The sequence below is a fragment of the Podarcis gaigeae genome, assembly GCF_964106915.1.
Source record: "Podarcis gaigeae genome assembly, chromosome: 9".
Classification (NCBI taxonomy): Eukaryota; Metazoa; Chordata; class Lepidosauria; order Squamata; family Lacertidae; genus Podarcis; species Podarcis gaigeae.
Window position 1 is genome coordinate 64159789 of NC_139685.1, and position 20934 is coordinate 64180722.

The following is a 20934-nucleotide window of genomic DNA, read 5'->3' on the forward strand; positions in this document are numbered from 1 at the left end:
CAATGACAATATTGTGTTTAATCGTATGTGTGTGGATTTTACATAAATGGCACTACAAACATTAAAAGGGAGCACCATACCTCCGAAGCTCTGTCTTTCAGCCTGCCACCACAGAACCTCTCCACTTAGTCACACTTGACCTCAGTATATGCATTTTTTATAGGCATTACTTGACTGGAGTAGTGCATTGCAAAACTCAGAGCATTGCAAACTTTAAAGGATGGCTGTGTTTCTGTTCTCATATTGTTTTGGAAAGCTCACTGGGAAGAAAGGTGTGATATAAATGTAAGTAAGTAAGTAAAATACCCTATTGTAAACAGGTAGCTGTTTACAATCACCCTATAAATGTTGTTGGCATCCGTCTGTCTTGAGAGACAATGGAGTGCGCCTCCAGGGGTGAAGTCAAACAGCTGTGCTAGCAACACTGAGGTGACCACCGCGGGGTGCAAGCCTGGGCAGCGTGTATCGAGGTCCTGGGCTGCCCAGATGAGAAGACAGTTGAGATTTCTATTCCACCTTAAGGAGCAGATGTGTGGAACTGTTGCGTGTCACATGTCTGTTTACATTCCAGCACAGCTTGCTGGGAAGTTCCGTTGTGTGTATAGCTTTTGCTTTTTCCAGTTCTCTCCAAATAGATGAAGAGAGAGAGATGACATGTTTCTTTGTCCTGATTTATGCTTAATAAATCTGTAGTTGTAGTACGCTTTCACAAGCCTCACGCCTATTCTGTGTGTGCAGTTCGATCAGCTGATAGTGTGCCCTGGCTCAGAAGCCCGGGTTGCTGATTTACGTTGGAACAGAGGTGATGGTCTTCGCAGTGAGACAGCTGGAAGGAGATGGCCCAGCTGGGGCTAGCCAGCTGGTCTCCCGGCCCTCTGTATGTCGACAAAGACATCCCCCCTTGACCTCGCTGATGTGGTCCAAAGGAAAGCAATAAGTTTGGCACCGGCACCTTTGCATGGTTTCGGAGTGGGAATGTTTTTCAGCCTTGCCTGCAGATGCCTGGGACTGACACTGGGCCCTTCTGCATGCAAATATGTTCGACTGTGGAGCTACAAACCCTTCCTCACTTTGCCCCGGTGGATAATAACTCCTGAAATGGAGCCATACAACCCTAAGCCTAAGGTAGCTGAATACAAGTTCTGACCATAGCAAGACCTGAGCCTTCTCTTAACCGCAAAGCAAGTCAGAAATGTGCCACAATGAATAAACTTTATGCCTGGCTCCAGGTGGAGAAAAACTAGGTTTTACCAGACCAGGCTACACCAGCCTGCAATTTTAAACACACATATCAAGCACAAATTGCCATTGAATTCAGTGAAATTAGCAAGTCAGGCTGCACAGTTGCAGTTCTAAGACAAGTCCCACTAAACCTGCTCAGGATTGTCTGAAATTCCATGCACACTTTATTTAACCCAGTTTGGCACCCACCCACTCACGCATTTGTGTACACACACACACACACACACACACACACACACACACAGCCTGGGAGCCTCAGTGGCACCCCTCTGGAGGTTATACCTGAGGCAAAAAAAAACCCAGTTAGCCCCCCCCCCCCCAGTAGCTATGGCTCTGGGCAAAGCTATACATTATACAGCGGTACCTTGGGTTAAGAACTTAATTTGTTCTGGAGGTCTGTTCTTAACCTGAAACTGTTCTTAACCTGAGGTACCACTTTAGCTAATGGGACCTCCCACTGCCGCCGCACTGCTGGTGCACGATTTCTGTTCTCATCCTGAAGCAAAGTTCTTAACCCAAGGTACTATTTCTGGGTTAGTGGAGTCTGTAACCTGAAGCGTCTGTAACCTGAGGTACCACTGTACTGCCAGAGAGGTTCCCAAACCCATGTGTGAAGAGGAGTGTGACAATTTCCAGGATAGAAATGGCCAAGTAATGTGAGGCTGCTTAACCCTTCGCTCCACCTGTCATTCCCCCAACCAACCCATCTTTCCAGCTGTTTCACTGCAGCCTGACTTATTTTTGGAATTGGGAGTCAAGGGGATGTGAGCAAAATAGCTAGGCAGGAGATTTTGCAGGGGAATGGGGAGAGTCATGGGGAGAGCTGTAGACTCCATCCCATCTGCTGCTTCTATTCTGAAAATATATCTCACACCCATTGCCCTGCATTTATGGCCCTCATCAAACCCTTGTGTTAACAGATGGAATATATATCTACACCCTAAGCCCTGCTGAATCCAGGGCTAAACTAGATGTGGCATGAAGTCATTTGCATCTTTCGTCTAACATATTTGTTTACAAAACTAGAAGGCTCTCTGGAAGGCTTAACCCTTTCCCCTCCACCCGTTGTTGTTGACTTGCTTTTGCTCAAAATTGCCTCTCCTTGTTGGTTTTCCACCTACAGGAGGAAACATATGCATGTCTGTATCTCTGCTATAAAGGCAGCTGCTAGGTGATTTTTAGAGGGGAAATGGTGAGTGGGGAAAGGATTAAGCAGACCCTCATACCTCATCTAGTTTGCACATTAGTGGCACTTTTGAGTTTTGGTTTAGAGTGCAAGTATGCATGAATAAGAGAAACTTCTTTTTTTGTGCGCAGAAAGGCCTTGCAGAGAAAACCATTTTTGGTTGTTAGCAAGTTTCTGAATAAACATAGGGTAATTATTGCCTTGGATATCTCTTTGTCAAATTCATCTCTGTTAGCCAAATCCTAGAATAGATTCTACTACATAAACTGAAGCTGGTGTTTATAGATGCTGCTGAGATATAAATAGACTTCTGATGGCAGGCTGTGTAATAGGTTTTCCATTTTCATAATTTGGAGACAGCCAAAGAGCTTGTTAGTGGGGTGGGGTGAGATGAAGAAACTCTGAAGCATACATAGATGCAACTCAAGGTCATGTCCAAGAAGCTGGAATACAACAAGTATTTCACACACTGCAGATTTTTCTATCCAGCCACCCAAAGTTTATTATAAATCCTGCAAGTTCACCACACCCTGAACCAAATTAGGGAAGCGACTCAGATTGGATGTGATTTGTTAAGATTGCGAACATAAACTCACCAGCTGCAGCTGAACTAACACACCCCTTGGTAACCTCTAGATTAGATGCACGGCAGTGCACGGAAGCTGCCTTTGAAGAGACCTTTGCTGTTCACTACCAGCCTCCACCAGCCAAAGGTCTCCCACACCATCAAGCGACTTTCCCTTTGTTCCGTACTGCCTCCCAGAACACCTGTGTAACGCCACCTCTCATTCTTCCATCAAATACCTCCTCAAAATCCACCTCGTCCGTGAGACTTTAGCTCAACCCTCGATTTCCCACGCCCTCCTGCAACTCAACCTATAATTAAGCCTAATGCCCTTAAATTAATCCTGAGCAATTGCATATTCCTTCCCTGCTTATCCCTGCCTCCCCTCCCCTCCCTCTGCTGTTTCCTCTGTGTCAAAGTGTAGATTGCAACCTCCCTGGCGCAAAGACCCGTCTTGTTGACCTGCGCTCTGCAAGATGCCATCGCACACCGATGACACCGCATGCGCAGGCCTGCTTAGAAATTGCCACTGGTTCAGAATTTGGTGACTGGTACCAGCTGAGAAAATGAGACCAATTGTGAAGGAGCTATGCTAAGTTACTGGTGACTTTTTGGGCTCAATTCAAAGTTCTGCTGTTGCCCTTTTGATCCCTGTAACATCTGGGTGAAGGCTGAAGGGAAAGCCTGCTAAAATGTGTTCCCTGCCCTCCTGAATGTCTTCTTATTCTTCTCCTTCTCCTTCTCCTTCTTCTTAGAAGGCCTTGCTTAGTGTTCTCTCACCATAGGAATCTCAAGCTTGGTGAATAGATGCAGTGCTTGGGCGTGTTCTGCACATGCAATGGAATGAGGTGGCAGAGCAGACTGTACCACTTGAGATTGTAGGGTGGCTACCACTTTTTAAAAGCTTTCCCACAGATGAAGCTTAGTTCCAGAAGCAAACAGGTGGAAGCCATAGAAGGCTGTACCCTGCACTTGGCCCATGGTCTGACAGTTCTCTACAGTGGTACCTCGGGTTACAAATGCTTCAGGTTACAGACGCTTCAGGTTACAGAATCCACTACAAAAATAGTACCTCGGGTTAAGAACTTTGCTTCAGGATAAGAACAGAAATCACACGACGGTGGTGCGGCAGCAGTGGGAAGCCCCATTAGCTAAAGTGGTGTCTCAGGTTAAGATCAGTTTCAGGTTAAGAACGGACCTCCAGAACGAATTAAGTTTTTAACCCGAGGTACCACTGTACTTGCAAAGAGGCATTATGTCATTTTTACAGAGAGGAATATTCCCTTGACCTCACAGGTGGCTGAAGGGCGACCTTCTTGCAATGGCGCAACACCAGAGGTGCAAGAGGTGTAGGGATGTTGCAGATTTCTGTCAGAAATGGAAACAGGAGTGGAAATTGCCACAATTCACATATTCGCCCAAGGTCAGGAACAGAAATTGCACAAGCAAATCCAAACGGTCATCGCTAGTGTTTCTAGGTCTTTCTTCCACATACCCTTTTGCTTCTTATTCATTATTATCAATAGTGAGTTATTACAAGCCTTTATCTGTGCAAGTGAAGTACCATGTATATTGATAGTGTCATATAATTCGTGTTAAGCGTCTATCTTTTATGATTTTACGTTTGTCTTCACAGAAAGCTGTTCTACTTCCCCACCACAAGACAACCCAACATTTCATCAGTAGAATGCTTGCCATGGTCCCTTCACACACACCCCTTCAATAAAATATTTGAGGGAACTGCCCCCCACCCCAAGTTGATGGGCATTGCCATTCAAATGCTGTGGGTGCACTGCATCAGGTGATTTGATTGTGCAGGGCGGGGTTTACCCCACCCCACCCCTAATTTTATTCAATCTGGCACCCCTGATTGATAGAACAGAGAGGCTTCAGCCTTCTGCAATATTTAACACCAAAAACGAAGAGGCCATTAACACCATGTTTCCTGTCTGCACTGAGCCATCTACACAGGTACCTCGGGTTAAGAACTTAATTCGTTCTGGAGGTCTGTTCTTAACCTGAAACTGTTCTTAACCTGAAGCACCACTTTAGCTAATGGTGCCTCCTGCTGCCGCTGCTGCACGATTTCTGTTCTCATCCCGAAGCAAAATTATTAACCCAAGGTAATATTTCTGGATTAGCAGAGTCTGTAACCTGAAGCGTTTGTAACCCGAAGCGTATGTAACCCGAGGTACCACTGTACTCTGAACTGGGGGCGCTGGCTCTGGGTATGTAGCAAGGTGTGAGTGTGGTGGGGTGGATAACACTCTGCACATGGGCAGGAGCACTCTCCGCGTTTCCATCGCTGCCGATCTTTGGCGTCCAAGAGAGTTTACAACTGAGCTGCGTCCCCAAAATGGGAACGAAGAAAAGGGCGATGCTGGATGGCACTTGGCGGGGAGGAACGAAAATCTGGCCCCAGACGGGCGGAAACTTCAGCTGCTGTGTCTTCCTCTCTCCTGCAGCAGGAAGCTCTTTGAGAAATGCGTCGGGCGGAGAGGCAACCGGGGCGAGAGGCCTTCCTGCTCCGCCTCCCGGGGCTGCTCTGAATGCCCCGATTCCTTGCCGGCGCAGCCAGCAACGCGCGCCTGTGACGCGCGGGCGCGCGGCTCCCTCTCGCCTTCCCACCTCGCGGGCCACCTTGGAGGAGCGGCTGCTCCGAAGGCGATCGCGGGCACAGCCGCTGCAGGAGCCGCCGGCAGCGGAAGAAGCCGCCTCCCCGTCCGCCCGGCCAAGGCTAGAAACGCCCCCCCAGGAGGCACCTGCGCCGCCCTCTGCAACAGCGCCAAATGCGCGCCGGGAGGAGCCGGAGTCGGAGCCACCCAAGCAGCCGCGGCGTTCCCGGCTTCGCCTCCGCTTTTGACTTGTGGCTCCTTCTCCCCGCAGTGGGTTTTCCCTCAAAATCCGAGCCTTCGTAGACAAGGCTTTCCGGGTTTCTCCCGCGTTGAGGTCCATCCTGGCAGCTTGGGCGCCTGGATCCCGACCTGGAGGGTTCTTTCCGTCTGCGTTTTTACGCGCCAGGCTGCGAGCGGGGAAAGCTGCTCGGTTGCTGCTCCGATGAGGAATTTCTCTGCAAGGTCATCTCTCCTGGCTGCCGGTGCTGCGGCGGCGGCCGCTGCTGCTTCCCCCTGGCTGCGGAAGGTAAGCGGAGGCTCGGGGAGTTGCGCTTGCGTTGGGGCAATGCAGGTTGCAGGCGGCGGCCGGTGAGGATCCTGATAAAAATCCTGCCGCGTCCCAAATGTACGTTGACTGGATTACTCCTAGGCGCGCGCGTAACTGGGGAGTAATTCATTCTTCCAAGGAAACGTGGCGAAAAGCGCATGGCCACCGCCATAAGCACGGCGGAATTGGCATCGGCTTAGGATCGCGCTGCGCCTAATGGAAGAAATGGCATCCAAACCCCTTCCTCGCCAGTCTTGTTTTCATCGTTTCTCTCCCCTTCTAAATACGTAAATAGTATTATTATAGAAGTCCCGCTTTGATAGGAAGAAACCACTTACTAATAATAGGTGAACTTTGCAGATACAGTAAGTTCAGTTGCCCTGGCCGTGGTTGCATTCATTTCAGGCACATTCAACCCTAATATCTTCTTTGCAGATATGTAGTTTTATTGGCCCTTGTAGGGAGAGACCAAGAAAAAGAAAGTTGCACGTGTGTTTTTGGTATGGGGGTGATGGGCAAATACGTTTATTTTGAAAGGGGGTCAGTCCTCTCCTTCAAGTGATCTTCAGTTTGCATGAACCAAAAATTAAATCAGGTCAATGGCCAACTCAAATTATGATGATATTATTAGTTACATCCCATAAAAGCTTTGATGCCTTTAGGATTGCTATTCTCCCCTAGAAAGGAATTGGAAGAGACATCCAAGGAGAATTGCCTTGGGGAAGAGGGAACAAACGAAGGGGACTGGATTGAAGCCCAGATGCGTGACATGTGTACTAACTGTTTACGAGCTGCTTTGATGGCTGGATAATTTATTATGAAAATAAAGCACTTGAGGGAACTTTTCCCAGACGCAAGGTCAGGGCGAGAGGCCCTGGTGCTTTCAAGAGGCCAGCTGCTTCCTAGGCTACTTTTGCACAAACGATCCTTCCAGGCGACTTAAAGATCTCAATCCTTTTTAACTACGATTCTGATCTTGCCGATTCTGATCTTGCCGGAAGTCAAGGTAAATTGAGGCCTGCACCAACCCAGGTGTTCTCCAGAGCACATACACCACTGTTCTGCTTTCCCTGTTCAGAAGTGCAAGTTCAAGAATCTGTAAGCACAAAACGGGAGAGATTCTAACTCACACAGGGGTAGCTGGTAGCCTTGCCTTCCGTCGTGTGAACGCAGCTTTACCTTGGGAATACATTTAGTCTCAAGAACAGCAATCATCTTCCATATACACCCTTTGTAAAATTGGCAAATAAAAACTACCACTTTCTACAGCAAACCTTAGCAATTGCACCACCATAGCCATTTTGGAGACCGGACGAAAAGGGACACTCTCATTTGTCGTTGCTCAGAATGAATGGAGGAGAGGGTTCAGGGAGGGTGCAAAGTTTTGCTTCTTTACCTTCAAACAAACACATTGAGTTTCTTCTTCCTGTTTCCAAGTGGTGAGTTGTCTGTAACAAAAGCTGAACAACAGACTAGGTAATAGACACATGTCTCAAGAAGGCATTTTAACTCTTGGTTTATTGACTTAATTATCTTTCATTTGACGGAGGTGTTTTTCAATACTGCCTTCAGAGGGCTTTTAAAAGAAAAGGTAGGGTGGAGAACTGCCAACAAACAGATAGATGTAAGTCAGATGTATTAATTTTTTATAATAAAAAATGGGTTCACAATATGCCCACTTCAGAGGCTTTTTGCTGACAAATGGTTAAAAATATCTGGACAGAGTCCAGAAGCTTCTCTTTGGCATCCAGTTTGTTGAGATGAATGGGAGCTGCAGAGGAATGTGTGAAGCAGAACTTCCCTCCGGATCCTGCCCTCTATCACACTGCTGCAGTGTGTTTGGATTGTGCAGGGTGCCCCCTCCCGACTCAATCCAGTAGATAGAAGAGTCATTGCCATAGCAACACCACTGTCACAGCACCGAAATACTTCCTCAGTACAGGTGACGGGGAAAACAAGACAACAACAGAACACAAGCCTTGTGGCATCTTTCGTTAATTTACACGTACGGTTTGGGTGGCTCCTGCTGCCACTGATTATTGTTGGGGGAAGGTGTTGTGGCTGGAGCGTGGGGTATCTATATTTGTGCCAAAAAATTGCATCCCCCGCATTTTATGTTTCCCCTGCCAGCCTGCGTGTATACTGGTACTCTTCCCCCGCCCCCTCCATTTTTCATTCATTGATTTTCAGATAGCTCTGCAATGCTTAGCCATGACCGTCAGTCCCCTCAGCATTGGCCAAGCTGGATGGGGCTGATGGGAGCTGTAGTCCAGAGACAGCTGGATGGACGCCATGTTGACTCCCCCTGGCTGGGTCGTAGGGAGAAGGCCTAAGCAGGGTGCGAGGGTATATGACTAGCCTGTGTGAGGTGGCTGCCTTATCGTGTTCACTGTCCCAACAGGGTTGCCAGGAGAACAGACAGATGCTTTTGGTGCTTTTGCTGAAAGAAAGGGGAGCACAGGAAGATATACAATACAGTCATACCTCATGTTACGTCCATTTCATGTTACGTTCTTTCAGGTTACGTCCTGCGGCAACCCGGAAGTACCGGAAAGGGTTACTTCCAGGTTTCGCTGCTTGCGCATGCACAGAAGCGCAAAAATGACGTCACGTGCATGTGCAGAAGCAGCAAATCATAACCCATGCGTATGCAGATGTGCTGCTGTGGGTTGCGCTCTTTTTATGTTGCGAACGGGCCTCCGGAACGGATCCCGTTCGCAACCAGAGGTACCACTGTACAGTGCTACCTCTGTTTATGAACTTAATCCATTCCTGCAGTCCGTTCTTAAACCAAATCTGTTCTTAAACCGAGGCACGCTTTCCCTAATGAGGCCTCCCACTGCCAGTGCCCTTCCACTGTTTGGCTACTGTTTGTAGACTGAGGTAAAGTTCACAAACCGGAACACTACTTATGGTTTTGCGGAGTACGTAAACTGAATAGTTCGTAAACAGGACTATTTGTAAACCGAGGTACTACTGTATAGGCCACATTGCCTACCTTGCTCAGTGTTGTCAATTCTCGGAAGCAATGGTTCTCCTACAGTCTGGGACCCTTTTACAGGCTGCCAAGCTGCCAAGCCTTCCTGCCACCTTTCGAAAGCTTAGTAAGTGCTTGCTTCAGGAAGGAGGCATGAGGGCTCTGACAGGGTCCTTCCCAAAGCCTAGTTTGCTCTTGCCCAGCTTTGGGAAGGAGATGGGAGGGCTCCAGAACCCTTCCAGAGCATCGTGGCTTCTTCCCAAAGCCCGGCACCATATTACCAAGGTCTGCCCCTGCTAGGGTCTTCTTTATGTGAAGCAGGTGCTCTGCCATTGAGCGAAGCCCTGCTATTAGACAGAGTGAGGCTTCTGTCTCAGGCAGTAGATACAGAGGGGCAGGTAAGGGACGCAGCTGTATGTGCTCTGTGCTCCCCAGAGCTATCCTGCTGACCTTGGGTGCCATAGAAAACACAATTGCATCTCCAGCTTTGAACCAAACATCAGCTGCCAGCCTGGTTTGCTTCTGTACACGGAGTAGGTAAAGGTGACATCTTGTCCTGTGCCTTGGGCAGCAAAATGTCTTGGGCTGGTCCAGGTCCTTCCCCAAAGAACTGTTCCCATTGGTTCCTTATGCATAACAGGACTCCTTAGACAAGCATATAATATTGTGGTTTCTTCTCTCTTCCGGCTGATAACAAGTCTTCTGAAAGATTAAAAAATTCGTATTTTTTGAGTTTGCTGTTCAGCTGTGATTGACAGGCATTATTCTTATTTATTAAATTTGTATACCGCCCTATACCCATAGATCTCAGGGTGGTTCACAATTGGACAGGCAGTACCTATCCCCAGACTGCAAACTATAAGCTATAATACATGTCCTTCCAGGTATGTCCCAGAATGAGGCTGGTGGGTCTGGGAACGTTGAAGGGAAGATGGCGGCCCTTTCCCCTTAACCTACTTTTATAGCTTTAGGCAACCTGAAATTGCAACAATACTCGTGATGTAGGAAAGCAAGGCCGGCAAGACTATCTTGGACACTCTCTCTGCAGAGAAGCAAAATAACTAGAATTAGAAAGAAAAGAGAAAACTCCCTCCTTTCCCTGTTCCCTTCACTTTTCCATATTTTGTAGAAGGCAAAGGAAATGGCCTGGTAGTCACCTAATTCTGTAAGAATGCTGAAGGGTGTTGGGAGGAGAGAGCAGGGTTCAAACCCCTACTGGGCCTAAAACCCGCTAGGTGACTTAGGGCCGGTAACTCAATCTCACCTTAACCCTCAATTTCACAGGGAAACTGGGTGTTAGGGAGAATGGTTCTAGTCAATGGAGTTTGAGTCACTTCTCCAATTTCAACAAAGTGATTTGCGTTCAATGAAAAGCCCAGCCTTTCTTTTGATCTCTTCTTTTGCATGTGTACAGATCCTTCTTCATCCATTTCAGGGAGCATTTGCGCATGTGAAATAAATCCAGGGATGGGTGGATTTGGATGTTTTGGTTTCGCTCTGTGTTTTGCATTTTCCCCCCAATCCTAGGTCATTCCCCACATTTCCAATCAATTTGCACATTAAAGACCTCGTGAAAATTCACCAGTGAATGTCTCCAAACACGTTTCCCCTCATGTAATGCGTTTTTTGCATGTAATTTTCTCGAATATGTGCATTCTAATGCACATTTTACCCTAGTATGCGCATTTCTATACACGTTACTCAGCTGGGGAACTGCACTGCAACATTCCAGGAAGTGAGAATATTGACGCATGGCCATGTTTCAGTTGGTATGATGTTTCAGAATGTGCAAACTTGGTATGTTTGCCTTTAAATTTGAACTGAAACAATTTCCCTCCCCATCCTTACATAAATGCACCAGACCTGAACTGATACAATCCAGTTTGCATAGGCTTTCCAAAATTTGGGCCTCCAGCTGTTGCTAGAATACAACTCCCATCATCCCTAGCTAGCAGTGGTCAGGGATTGTGGGAGTTGTAGTCCAAAAACAGCTGGAGACCCAAGTTTGGGAGATCCAAGAGATGGGTTGTTAGTGATTTATACAGATGTTCTCAATTGTCCCATATGGTGATGATGGGTCCATGCCAAATTGAGGGGGATGTGCAGGGTGCAGACACATTCCTATTGTTCTAGAATCGGAACAGGGAAGATGGGAGTTGTCATCCCACAACATTGGAAGGCCACAGATTCCCAGTGCTGTCCTGGAACATTGTTGCATGTTGGGACTGAGACATGCTGCCCCCAAAGGTCCTCTGACAAGGACTAATTCTCCAGGACTGAATTGGCACCTGAGCGCTCTGGTTTCTGTCATGGTGTCCCATTGCATCAGAAACGGTTTAGTCTTGCTGGCCATATGACCCAAAAAGCTGTCTGTGGACAAACACCAGTTCCCTTGGCCTGAAAGTGAGATGAGCATCGCAACCCCATAGTTGCCTTTGACTGGGCTTAACCATCCAGGGGTTGTTTACTCAGAAATAAAGTCCCATTGAAGTCAATGGGTTTTACTCATAGAGAAGTGGGTATCTGATTGCAGTCTAACCCTAAGCATGTGTGCCTGAAATAATGCAGATTCTTTCCCTGTTTACCACTGAATTCACCTCCCTCCTCTTCTTCCCCACCCCAATGCAGTGAATTATATAGATTGTAAGTTCCTTGAGGCAGGGACCTGTCCTCTTGTACTTTGTAAAGCATTGTGCCCGTCGATTATACTCTAGAAATTATAATAATAGCATAGTAATTGTAATTAATTGGCAACTAGAACTTGGATGAATCATGAGCTTCCTAGGCAGATGTCCAGCTTTGACTTGAAGGCCAGTTGAGACAGTAGATGTTTCAGGCGTACTCTTACATATTTGGAGTACTAATGAAACAAACACAGATCTGTCTTCCCCCAGAAGAATCTGAATAGTTTCATTTTAAGATTGTTTCTTTATTATTATCATTATTTTCCTCTCTGCTTTCTCAATAACAGCCAAACGTCAACACATTTTGGAACACTGCAGCTTCCTGGAACAGTTTGTGTTTTCTCTGCAGTGTCCCTTGATTTTTTTAGGAACACTGAGCTGGCAAGAGACCTCCCAACCTGCAGAGGTGATGTTATTATCATTACCGTTATTAAATTTCTAAACCAGCCTTCATCCAAGGGTCACAGGGCAGTTTACAATACAAAAACACAAGAACACGTAAGGTAGTAACAAGGTTGAGCTGCCATAGGTCTGCAGCTCCTGAGTTTTAAAAGATTCCTAGCAAAGGGAGGCACTACCCCATTCCCCTACATTTTTGAACCGTTGTCTAATTAGCCCTGTTTAAAAATATACCCACTTGGAACATCGCTGCTGCAATTTCCTCCTATTTGATCTTGTTATGCCTTTGTCTGCTAGATAGGAACAGGCCTCTCCTATAGGGCATTTTCTCCCTGCGCACGTACTTATAAGACCATGATTAAATGGCTTCTGGTTCTGAACCTTCTCTTCGAATCTATCAAGGAGGCAGCCAGTGGGAAATCTGGGGACATGCTATAATTATGATTGCTCCCCACCCCACCGGTTGTCATTTTGGAAGTTCTGTCCCCAAGACGAAGGCAAAAGCAAAGGATGGGACCTTTCCCTTTTCTTATTCACAATGGAAGTCTCAACCAGCCAGTTGGTCTCTCTCAAAAATATATGCGATAAACCTCCCACAAACACATGACATCACTCATCCTGTGTGTGCTTACATGAGAGTAAGCTCCATTGAACTCAACAGGACATACTTTTGAGTTATGATGGATGACCCAAGTCTTTTTTCAGCCCATGTCTATTTTGGTTGTGCTCATTCAATCAGTCCTTACCGCATCAATCTGCAATCTTGTGCACGTGCACACAAACCACATTTTTGCATGCCTTTTGCCCTAAAACAGTGCATTTCAATATGCATTTTTGGTTGAGCCACAAACAGCCTTGCAATGTGTGGAGAAGCGTGAACTCTGAAAGATAAGTGCTTATTGATCCAGAACATGCAAATAAGGTCTGTTCTCTGAAAAATGCAGACATTTCTCTTTTCTTACTAGGCACGCATAGGATTGTGTGCAGGTTTATCATTCGATGACTGTAACTTTAATGATCTCCAAACATGAATGGGCTGTCAATGAGATAATTCTCTTCCAGGGAGGACTCTCATAGCATTTTAAACACAGTGATTTTATTTTATTTTTTGCGAAGTTGGTTTGTGCAACCAGCTGCCAAAAACCAAGGGATGCGTGTACATGTGTGAGCCAGCCTTAAGTGTGGCACATCTAAGAGCCAGGGTATTATAGGTATTTTGTGAAGAAGAACCCAGTGCTTCCATAGAAAGCTGGGATGGAGTCCTCCTCTGCTTCTCTCCACTGTTGCCTGCTGAGCAGGAGACCAGAGCTCCATGTGCAGATGGACTTGGGTTCAATCCCTGGCACCTGCAATTAAAAAGGCTACGGTGGCAGGTGATGGGTAAGACTATCTGCCTGACTCCCTGGAGAGCCACTGCCAATCAGGGTAGACAGCATTGGGCTAGATGGGGATGAATCTTCTAACCTGGCATATGACAGCTTCTCTGTGGAAACCTTTTCCTATCCATGAAGTCAGAGAAAGAGAGACCACACAGAATAATACTGTATTTTTAACGACTGTGTTGCAGGAACAAATTCAAACAGATCCAGCTGTTTCTGCTGCTGTGACAGACACTGTTCCTGTTGAGCTTTTTGTTAGGCAGCCTATTAAACGCATGAGCAGGCTATGTCTACTCTATATATTCCCAATTAGGTATTTTTAAGCTATTGTGGCACCTTCAGAATAGTACATTTCAGTTCCTTGTAAGAACATAACAATTCATAAAAACTGAGTCGTGGAGTTGGAAGGGATCCTCTGATTCATCTAGTCCACCCCCCTGCCCAAGGCATGCCTGACTGATTTAGTTTCTGTTCTATGGTGACTTGCTGGAAGAATTTTGTGACTGTCCTGTTTTCTGCTTATTATTCTTGTGTGTTGTGTTATTGTGACATTGACTACGTTTTTTGCTGGCTTTATCAGACATCACAAGCAGTGGTAGAGCATGGGTTGCCAGAGCCCAGGGCTGTGTGAAGGAGGGGTTAAATAACTGGAGTACGCATGCACATTCAACTGCCTAACGGTGTCCACATCATCCATTGCCTGGCGAGGTCACTTCCTGGTTCACATGGGGAATCCGTTTCAATGGAGCCTAGTGATGGAAGTGTGCGGCTATATTAAGGCAGCACCAGGTACTGAAATTTTGCACCCTTAACAATTTTGTGCATGGGGCAACCGCCCCTATAGCCCTTCCCATGCTATGCTACTGAGTGCAAGCCACCTGGGAAAACACAGTTATTTTGAAAAGCAGCTAACAATTTTTACTACTACTAATAATTTATTATTTATACCCCATCCATCTGGCTGAGTTTCCCCAGTCACTCTGGGTGGCTACCAATCAAGTGTTAAAAACAGTACAGCGTTAAATATTAAAAAACATCCCTGAAGAGGACTGCCTTCAGATGTCTTTTAAAGATAGGGTAGCTGCTTATTTCCTTCACATCTGAAGGGAGGGTGTTCCACAGGGTGGGCGCCACTACCGAGAAGGCCCTCGGTCTGGTTCCCTGTAACCTCACTTCTCACAATGAGGGAACCGCCAGAAGGCCCTCGGCGCTGGATCTCAGTGTCCGGGCTGAACGATGGGGGTGGAGATGCTCCTTCAGGTATACAGGACCGAGGCCATTTAGGGCTTTTTTATTTACTAAATAAAATGCCCATGCAGTCTCTGCTTAAACATCTCCAGTGAAGGAGAGCTCACCATCTTCCAAGCCATTGTTCAAAGCTCGTACTGTGAGGACGTTTCTCCTAATGTTTTATGATAGTGTCCACCTGCTGCTTCCTCTGTTCCAGAGCAGATGAAAGCTTTGGCCTCTGGTGCCAATGCTCAAGTTGGCCTTCGATAAGCTCATGCTTTCTTTTCATAACAAGAGCTTACCTGCACAGTTTGAGTGGTAAATTAGGCAATGCATTATTATTGATGTTTATCTACCCAACCAGATAAGGCTGCTATGAAACTGGAAGCTCTTTCAATGTAGCTAGAACCCTAAAACACTTGATGCCGTCCATATGTTGCTTCACCACAGCTCCCTTTATCGCTGACCATTGGACATGCTGGCTGGGGCTGAGGGGAATTAGAGTTCAAAGCATCAGGTTGGCAGGAAGTTGAGGTAGACAATAAATATACACACATATTTACAAGATAGCTGGAACCCTCCTGTATTTGTAATGTAGATTGGCAGAAATGCCTTTATCCACCTGATAGCTCTAGCACAGATTCTACTATAGCCTTGGCCACTTTCAGACATCAGGTTAGTCAGGACTGGACCAAGACATTTATCTGCCTGAACCAAAACACAAGATGTCGCAGACTGGTTGGATGCAGAGGAATGGTGTGGAATCAGCTGGGGAAGAAGGCTCAGAGCCAGGGGATTGGTGATGGGACGGTGATGTGTGGTAAGAGAGAGAAGACTGAGAGGAGGTGTCAGAAGCTGAAAACAGGGTTTAGTGAGTGGGGTCTGTCGCAGAGAGAAATCCAGAATCAGAAACTGAAGTAGGAGAGTGGAATGACAGAGCACAAGAGGCAGAGATGAGTCAGGCTGGTGAAGAGGCATGGATATATTCTCCTGCAGTGACAAGCTTCCATCCCTTGCTGGTCTCTAGAACCAGGAGAGGCATGAAGAGGACGGAGAAGTTAGCTTCACACAGGCACAGTCTCAGATTGCTTGGGAAAACCCTTGGAGAGGAAGGGACTTAGGCAGCTGTGGGGAAGTGGGGACCTTCAGTCTCAGCAACTGCTTCATGGGGGGAAACCTATGAAGAACTGCTGTGCTCATTGACACTCCTGTGTTAGATCCTCTCCTTGCTGATAAACGTGAACTCCAACTTTCTCGGTGTGATTTACTGCAGTGTTGCTCCTGTCACAAGCTAATGCATGGCCCCTTCCAAAGCCAGCAAGATTCTAGTTGACATCATCACAGGTGATGGAGAGCACTGGCACTCCATACGACTCAAGGAACTCCTGCTGCTCCAAGTCCCTCATCATCTGCTGCCTGAAGCAGCTGCCTCATTCTGCCTGATGATAAGGCTGGCCCTGCAGTAAACCATAGCTAATGGTTTAATGTGCGCAAGCCAACTTGCCTGCTTTTCTTCTTTCTGCTCACATTGGGAAGAAACAAACCATGGCCCTCAGATTAACATTACTTCTGAAGCAGGGACTGTGATTTGTTTTGTTCCAAACAATCCACAATGATAAGCCGAGGTTTTCTTGGCTTACTGGTTTGCCGTTTGTTTAAAGCGGAACAAACCATGACTCCTGGTTTGGATGTAACACTGATCCAAGGATTGTGGCTTATTTTTTTCCCACCACAAGCTCAGATGCAACAAAGTATTATCTGTGGTGATGTCTGAATGTTGCAAAGAAAGAGAAACAAATTTAACCAAAATAAATAATACTTTGTGGCAAGTGAATTTATGTCTGTTTTAACAAAACTGCCTTGTGGAAAATGCTTTATGTAGATCATTTCCTGGTGAAACTATTATCCATTGGGTGAAATCGTGTGTGTGTGTATGTGTGTGTGTGTAAGTAAACTGGTTTGTGGACTTTGAACTCTGCAGCTATTTTGCTGAAACAAAGACCGGTGATAACTGGTATTCTAATCACAGATATTTAGTTACTTATTAAATCTGCAAAACTCTTGCATCAAAGTGAGTAACTTGGTTTATTGCAGGGTGTGAGTGTGAGGTGAGCAGTTTTCAAAGTTCATTTAAAGTTAATTTATTTATATTAAAATGGAGGAGTACACAGCAAATAAAAATATTTATACCAATAGTCAGTACAAAAGTGGATCGCTACAACAGAATACAGGAAGCAGCAATAAAACATTTAAACTGATGAAACCTAAAAATAGTAGGACTGAAAGCTATCTACATTGCAGAAAGTGACTTTTTTTCCCCCCAGACAGCAATGGAACACTTGCTAAGTAGGAAGAGATAGTGTAATCTCATGGAGCAGAGAGTTCCACATTCCTGAGTGCCATAGCAGAAAAGGCCCTGTCCACCACGTTTGGCCGCTATTCAGGGTTGCTGGGAGCTGTAATCCAACAATATCAGCAGGAAACCACATTGCTTACTTCTTGAGATAGGGAGTCCATTATTTAGGCACTTCAGTCCTAAAAACATTTAGTGTTTTAAAGGCAAAAGCTGTTGCAGCTGACACTGCAGAGGGACTATCATCCCTACCATCTCAGATACATTAAGTTGGTAAGATGCCCTAATACCTTGCCATGGTCTTCAAATCCGAAAGCTCTTTGTCTATAGAAACAGTTGCTAGGGTGGTGCACAGTACTGTATTTATATAGATGATTTGAACCGAACAGAAGGGCAGTCGTTGTCTTTTCCCCTTTCCAAGTATATGGATTCCAAAATAATGTGCATCATTTTTTGTGACTTGCTGATAAATGCAATTGCTAAAAATGATGAATAGGACACCAATTCTCAAACTCTGTGCAGAATCTGCTCATACATAGAGAAATCATTCGGCATTACAGTTGTAAGGTTTGTTCTGTTATTTCCTCATGTTCATCAACCGTCCAAGGAGGCAGGTAGTTCTTTTGTGACAAACACTCCTAATGGCAGGGCACAACTAAATGTTACAGACCTGATACAGAAAGCTATGATAAAAAAGCTACATTTATCAGATTCAATAGCTTTCTTTTCCTAACCTATCTAGAAGTCTTCCCACCTACTGGAAGACACGTGCATATTTTCAGTGTTGTACTATTCTGTGTGCATAAGATTGCAGTCTTCTTTCCTCTTTGTTTAGTATTTTTTTAAAGCAATTGACATTTTTCCCCCCATCTGATCTTTCCCATTTCCCCTCTTCACTTAGGTTCCTCAGCATCAGATGCACAACAGATTGGTTTCTGTTAAGTGACATTAAAAATTAAAATATCTGAAAAGCATTCCCTGCCATCTTTGTCTAAGGTTAAAAAAAGAAGTGTCTTTAATTGCCATTCAGAATATTCATTAGCATATCAGCTGCTTTTTTGACACAAGTAAGAAAAGAACCCACATAATTATATATCATCATTGTCAACTGATCGTCCTGGTATATACATCTTCTAAGGCACATTACAGAGCCTCACCTTTAGGGATGTACTAGGTGGTTACACCGTGTGTGTGTGTCTTTATATTTGATTTTAAAAGACTAATAGAGGAACATGTTATATATTTGTAAAAGTAGTTATATACCACCATTTATATACTGCAATATCAGGGGTGGTATACAGCAGTGAAACCACTTGTTTAAGAAAGCAATCATTAAACAAACTGGTTGGTCTGAAGTGTTTTAAGCACTGCGTTAAAAAGTCAGCAAGTCTTCCAAGAGATTCCTGAGAGTCAAAGATGCCTTCTGAATCTCTGCTGGGACCAGCGACACTAAATGCCCAACATCTAGTAGACGCTAGTTGCCATTTTAGAGTCAGATGGCTTTAAAGTCTTGTTTTTCAAATGATGAACTGACTGTGATTGATTCTCAGGTAAACATCTGGCTAGTGTGGTGTAGTGGTTAAGAGTGGTATGTAATGGGAAAAGGGGGCTGCTCGTGCGTAAGCGTTTAAGCCCTCCAAGCTTTGCCATCAGCTCCTAAACTCTCCCAGTCCGTGGAGCCATGGGTGCATGGCTACCTCAATTGCTGGCAGAATCCGTCAGTGGGCGCTTCCGGAATTTACGCCAACATAAGAGTTCCTTGACGGAAACTCTCCTTCTGGATTCTCTGCGTGACAGTTTCCTGCACGGAGTGGGCGTCCCCAGCGGAGGTCCTGAGCCCTCCCCGCTGTTCTCACTGGAAACATCTTGGAGCCCTTCCTCCGATTGAGTTTCTGCAGGAACTCTCCCTCTCCCCGTACTGGTTCCTTCCTCCACATCCGAAGGTCTCCTAGCCTCCTTGAGCCCTTCCACCACCTGACTCTCCGATGGCAGTTCCCTGACATGTTAGATTCATAATCTGGTGACCTTGGGCTAGTCACACTTCTTTGAAGTCTCTCAGCCCAACTCACCTCACAGAGTGTTTGCTGTGGGGGAGGAAGGGAAAGGAGAATTTTAGCTGCTTTGAGACTCCTTTGGGTAGTGATATAGCGGGATATCAAATCCAAACTCTTTTTCTTCTTCTAGTTCAGATGACTACCTTGAGCTAGGTTAAGGAAAGTTAAGAGAGCTCAAAGAAGAAAAGTCACTTGATCCAGGGACAGTCCACATATATTTTGGCCTCTTCCTACCTCTTTTTCTTAATGGTAACACAGGCCATTCCTAATGTAATGCTATTGCTCACAACTTGTGAGTAAGGTGAGGTGGGTAAAGAAAAGCGACAACCATTAGCTATAACATTGTTCGCTGCTCCTGCTCCAGCTGCACAGAAAAAGCATTTTGGATCCAGAAATTCATTCTGATGGTGCAGATAAAACATAACAGATAAAATTCTACAGGGTGGTTATTTGCGTGTGAAAACAGTCCAAATCCAACGATCCCCAGATGGTGGAGACGTCAGGCACCATCCTCGGTCACAAGCTTCGAACACTGCCCAGGACTTATCCTAGGCCATGCCCCTTACCCAAACCACATCCCATACAGACTTTGCTCCATACCCTCCTCAGGTGCACTTGCCTGGCTGGAATGTGCCTTTCAACTGTGTTAATGGCCATTGCTTGCCTGCATGGAGGATAGAGAGGTGTGTGTTTGTACAGTCGTACTTTGGTTTTCAAATGCCTTGGTACTTGTATGTTTTGGCTCCTGAACGCCGAAAACCCGGAAGTAAGTGTTCCAGTTTTTGAACGTTTTTCAGAAATCGATGGAGCTTCTGCTTGAGTACAGAGGGCCTTCTTGGTAGTGGCGCCCGCCCTGTGGAACGCCCTCCCTTCAGATGTGAAGTAAATAAGCAGCTATCTTATCTTTAAGAGACATCTGAAGGCAGCCCTGCTTAGGGAAGTTTTTAATATTTAATGCTGTGTTGTTTTTAATACTCGATTGGAAGCCGCCCAGAGTGTCTGGGGAAACTCAGCCAGATGGGCGGGGTATAAATAATAAATTATTATTATTATTATTGAGTACAGTAAGCTCCTGGAGCCATTCGGAAGCCGCACCTTGGTTTTTGAACATTTCGGAAGTCGAACGGACTTCCGGAACAGATTACAACCGAGAACCAAGGTATGACTGTATATATAAGCCTCTAAGTTTTGCACAGCCGAAAGCCTACTGTACAAATTTGCATCCATTACTCAGCTCATTTTTGCCTCTGGCCAAGCTCGCCCTTGGCATGCGGATCCTTGAAGATTTCCCACAAGGGAATGTGGCCTTCTGTGTCTTCTCCCCCCCCCCCAAAAAAAGGACTATTGGTTTTCCTTCTTTCTTAAAGAAAATGCTTTAAGATACTCAGGGTTTATTTTCAGTTGTGAGAACTGTAAAGTGGAACATCCTGGTATATATCTCTCCTCTGTCTCCCAGAGTCTATATGGGAATCTCACAGGGCCATTGTAATGGATAATTGAATTGATAATTATTTGCAGCTGAATGGAGAATTGAAGTGTGAAATATTTCTTGACCACATTTAATTTTATGTGGATTGCACCGTAATGGATTCATGGTGTGGAACTAATTCTTAGATTTTGTTATTTTTTGTGTCATCTTGTTGCTGGCTGATACAAATCCTGAAAAGGGTATACAAATTCAAGTTGATTCTTCCCCAGGATCT

At 45.6% G+C, this 20934-nt stretch overlaps 1 protein-coding gene across 1 annotated transcript in view; it reads left to right on the forward strand.

Annotated features, from left to right (window-relative positions):
* Positions 1 to 5588: 5588 nt before the first annotated feature.
* The window catches only part of GPRIN3 (GPRIN family member 3), a 44047-nt gene continuing 28701 nt past the window's right edge, over positions 5589 to 20934 (forward strand). Inside the window, exon 1 of the mRNA XM_083756495.1 lies at positions 5589 to 6134. The gene's annotated coding sequence lies outside the window, so the exon portion shown is untranslated. The remainder of the gene's footprint in view (positions 6135 to 20934) is intronic.